Genomic DNA, 4,962 nt, shown 5'->3' with positions numbered 1-4,962 from the left:
ATGCTTGGGAGGGTGGAGGGACAGCGCAGGAGAGGAAGACCCTCTATGAGATGGATTGATTCAGTGACTGGGGTAATGGGGATGGGTGTGTCAGAGACAATAAGATTGGCACGGGATAGAGCAGGGTTTAGGGCTGTTGTACATAGGGTCGCTATGAGTTGCAAGTGACTCGACAGCACATAACAGCATCTGGTCATGTCATCAGCCAATAATATGGACAAGTTAGTATAAGCTGAGTAAAAGTCATGGAAATGGCAGGGCCTTCCCCAACTTCCGGTATTTCCACAGGTGGGCCATTTGTCATCTTGATTCCATCATCATGACTCCTATTGGCTGTATCCAACTGGTCTGTGTACTTGCTAGTCTCCCCTGATAAACTAAACTCCCGGTCTTGTTCTGCATCTGCAGCGCCATGCACAGCACTTGGCAAAAATCAGATTCACAACTAAATGCTAACAGACAATACACCGTCCCTCAGAAGCAGCGCACTTGTTTTCTATCGCTGCCATAACAAATCACAGTGATTCAAACAGCACACTTCTGCTGCCCTGCCGTTCCAGAAGTCAGAAATAGATCTCATGAAGCTAACATCAAGTTGTCAGCAGAGCTGCATCCTTTCTGGAGTCTTGCAGGAAGAATTCATGTCCTTGCCTTTTCCAGCTTCCAGAAGTCACCTGAACTCATGACTCCTTCAAAGGCAGCATGATTGCTTGCTCTGACTAAATAGCTGAGAAAGGTTTGGGATGTGAAAACCCATGAGGTCAGATTGGTTTCACCTGGATAATCCAGCTACTCTCGCCACCGCAAGGCCCCTGACTTTAATGCCACTTAAGAACCACCGTTTGGATGATTTGTGGAGGAGCTTAGGTGTTGGGAAGGTGGCAAGGGTCCCTCATAGTCACTAAAAGAGAAGTTGGCCCCAAATTTAAAGGAACAGGTGATGAATTTGAGGAGAGACTTGAAAAATTTATCTCTAGGATGGATTCTCCCAATAACACAATGATTTCTAATTTAGCTACTACTGGGGAAACTGAGAATCAAAGTGAGAACTCTGAGTCTTCTGGTTCTGGTAGCAGCTTATTTAAAACTCTGTATAGTCCTTCCTTACATAAGGAGAGGCAAGAAAAGCCTCTGAGGGCATTTGTTTATTGTTTATTGTTCATTTGTTTATTGTCTATTGTTCAGACAATAAACTGATCAAGTGATTCTGATTGGGAACCCAGACCATTGACATTAAGCCAATGGGAAGACCAAAGAGAAGACCCAAAGGGAGCAAGAACAGGAGCACTAAGCACTCACAGATAGATAAGAACCAGTTGAAAGACAGAGGTCCTGAGTTCTCATTTTTAGAATCAGAGAATAGAAGAAACCTCATCCCTTGGGGAAAAAAGCTTAACTTTTGAGCACGCTGTTGTTAGAGGATTTTTTCAAGTACATTGAAAGATTGAAGTATGAACACCACCTCAAGGAATCTCTGAGGCAGATGAATGTTGAAGATTTAGAAAAAGGTGACCTTGACAGTCATACCTCTAAGTACTTAGAGGATGATGGATCCATATCTCCTATTGAAGAGTCATGGCCGAGGATGAGGACGGGATTGAAGTTAAACCAGTGATGGATGTGATACTACATGGGTGGAGGAAAATTATTTCATAAAGTTGTGACTTTCCGAAGAAGAAGAAGGAAAATTTATTAGATGGTGAAAAATGCTACATCATATAGAAAGAAATTTAAAGGCCAAAAAAATTGGGCAAAAAGGACAGAACTGATGTGAAGACCGTAATATCAGACATGGGCTGTAGCCTTTCTTCATATCCATTCAACCTATTATATTAGAGAAGCTGAATTTTACGGCGGATGTGGCATCAGAATAATCATCAGCCTGCATTATGCAAGTAACACAAACCTCGCTCACTGAAAGTAAGGAGGACTTGAAGCTCTTATTGCAGAAGATCAAAGACTGCAGCCTTTAATATCAATATCTTAGCATCAAGAAAATGAAAAATCTTCACCACCAGGCAATAGGTAGATGAAAAAAGCAGCGACGTTGAAGAGGCCCAGGTAGCAAGAAACTGCCAGTGAAAATTGAGACCCTCAGTGAATTCAGCCACCATCTACATAAGCTTAGAAAGACTCCTTCCCAAGGGTCAGGTGAGACCCCACCCCCAACCAGTATCTTCACTGCAGCCCATGAGAGACACCTGAAGCAGAAGATCCAATGGAGATGTTGGCATGTCCCAATCCTGTAGACTTGTACTTTTCTGCAGAACTAATAACAAACAAACAAACAAAATGCCTGCTCACATGCTCTTTGCCTAGTCCACATGGGAACACAGCTGTATAGAAAATTCAAATGAAGGAAGAGAAATGTTCGGGCAGTAAGGTCTTGTGATTCCCAAAGCAAACAAGAACTGAATCCTCAAGTAATTTTTATAGGATTAGGATTTCCATGCTCAGTGAGCCACTTCAGTTCCAACAAATCTGGAGACATGACACCTTGTTTCCAAGAAGTGACCACAGAGGATGCGCTACATTTTTCCATCTGAGCAAAGAAAAGAACATGCAGCACCGAGTAGATGATAAGCAGGCCTGGTGACCACCTGGCACCCCAAGAGTGGGACTCTGGGGCTGCAGTCACACTGAGTATTCATAGTGAAGGACAGGGCTCTTCCAATAAATGGAACTAGCCAGACACTGTCAGGTCTCCTGGAGGTCAGGCTCCGGGCAACAGCAGCTTGTGGGGCTCAGCCTTCACTTTGACAACTCACTGACCTGGAGCTTCCGAAGGAGACCAGCCCAGGCCAAGGCAGAAGGCACAGTCTGTAATATCATGCAGATGTGAGTTACCAGCAAAAGCTAAAAGAACACACAGCCTTGCTTTCGAGTCTTCAGAATTCCCTGTTAAAATGATCCCATGATCACCTCATCAGGTCCCTGAGACAGGCCCAGGAGTTACATGGGGCTAGAACCACAATCTAGTACCTACCTGTCACCTGGCACGTGACTCAACCGATGCCCTCTTGGCATTTTATAAAGAAAGACAGAGACTCAGGCTTCAGTGACTTCCTAAAAGGAACCAGTGACAGGCAGGCATGGGATTTGACCCTGCTCTGAGGTACTCGCTTGTCCCATCCCACCGTTGTGGTGTCCCATGACCCACCTTAGTATCAGGACCGGATTTTGTTCCTTTTCAGCATTTGGTGAGCACTTACCTGAATCAGACCTTTTCATCCTCTCTGTTCTTTGCCAAAGGGGCTCCAGTGGTTAAAGGATTTAGCTGCAAGCCCATCAACCACTCAGAGGGATAAAGGTGAGGCAGCCTGATTCCAGAAAGATTTACAGTCTTGAGAACTCTATGGAGCAGAATTGATCCATGGAACCAACTTGACTTCTGGGCCTGGCTGGCTACTTCAAGGATTGATTGAAAGGCTGCCTCCTATGCAAGGCCCCCTGACCACTCGCTCTAAGCCAGCCTGACTTCTCAGCTTGTCAGCCTGAAGACGAAGGTGTACCTGATCCAAGCCATGGTCCTTCCAATCACTTGCTATGCAGTTGTAAGTTGGACAACGCATAAGGATGACAGAAGAAAAATTGATGCCTTTGAATTGTGCCTGGAGAGGTCGACCTGCTAAGACTTTAATTTGGACTTTTAGTCTCCAGAGCTGTGAGAAAAAAATTTCTGTTCTTTCAAACCACTCACTCACTTGCTCATGCTGCCTGGAAGGCACCCCCACCCCCACCCCACCCCCAGCTGACCCTTCAGTTACTCTTGGGGTCTAATGGATATGCCCTCTTCAGGGAAAGCTTCGCTCCTACCACCAGCTAACCACCAGCTAACAGCACCCTCTCCTAGCCTCCGGTACGTTTTTACCACGGCATTTATACTTGATGTCATTTTCTGAATTTTCAGGATATATTGTCTCACTAGAAAAGTACACACTCAAATATTTGCTGAAAGAATTGACTTGATTGCTAAGAGAAGAGGGACAGGCTCAGAGAAGTCAAGTAACTGGCCCATGTTAGGCAGTAAGTACAGAGCACAGCTTGGATTTGAACCCAGCTCTTGTGAAATTCCACAGTTTGGACTGTTTCTGTTACTCCAAAGTATAGCCAAGACCACAAATGTTGTTGCTGTGTGTTGTCAGTCAAAATCGACTCCTTGCTGACCCGCCAGTGAGTTTTCAGAAGCTGTAGATCACACAAAAGGAGACTGCTGGGCTGAGGGCAGCGGAGCTGGGCGGCTGCACGGAAAGTGGCTCAAGATGAATTCCAGAGGACTTGGATCTCAGCTAAAAGATAGCATCGCAGTAACTGAACTATCACTCAGTGGCCCTTTTGAGAGCCATGATCTTCTTCGGAAAGGGTTTTCTTGCGTGAAAAATGAACTTTTGCCCAGTCATCCCCCCGAGTTATCAGAAAAAAAATTTCCAGCTCAACCAAGATAAAATGAACTTTTCCACCCTGAGGAACATCCAGGGTCTGTTTGCCCCCCTGAAGCTGCAGATGGAGTTCAAGGCTATGCAGCAGGTTCAGCGTCTCCCATTTCTTCCAAGTTCAAACCTCTCACTTGATATTTTGAGGGGGAATGATGAGACCATTGGATTTGAAGATATTCTTAATGATCCCTCCCAAAGTGAAGTCATGGGCGAGCTGCACTCGATGGTGGAGTACAAGCTGGGTTTGCTGTAGAGCAGCACTGGCAGCACAGCCAAAGGCCGCGGGGCGTCCAGATCTGTCTGCCTGACTGCGTGCAACATTAAAATTACTGACACACTAAAAAAAAAAAAAGACTGCTTGTCTGCTTGTCTTTCTCCCTCAGAGCAGCTAGTGGATTTGAACCACAAGCCTTTGGGTTGGCATTGTGACTCCTTACCTGCTGAGCCACTAGACCACACAGAACTCCACCATCAAAGCAAGAACCCTGGGTGTAAAGGCTGGAATGCAGAGTGTAGAGCAAGGCTC

General features: G+C 45.6%; 1 pseudogene; it reads left to right on the top strand.

The window, feature by feature from the left end:
- Window positions 1-4,262: 4,262 nt before the first annotated feature.
- Window positions 4,263-4,689, top strand: LOC102845220 (annotated as a pseudogene).
- The last annotated feature ends 273 nt before the right edge of the window (window positions 4,690-4,962 follow it).

This window comes from Elephantulus edwardii, unplaced genomic scaffold, assembly GCF_000299155.1.
Source record: "Elephantulus edwardii isolate Elephantulus edwardi_28Jun2011 unplaced genomic scaffold, EleEdw1.0 scaffold00016, whole genome shotgun sequence".
NCBI classification, from domain to species: domain Eukaryota; kingdom Metazoa; phylum Chordata; class Mammalia; order Macroscelidea; family Macroscelididae; genus Elephantulus; species Elephantulus edwardii.
Note: the sequence above shows the minus strand (reverse complement) of the source record. Positions and strands in the feature narration are given on the sequence as shown.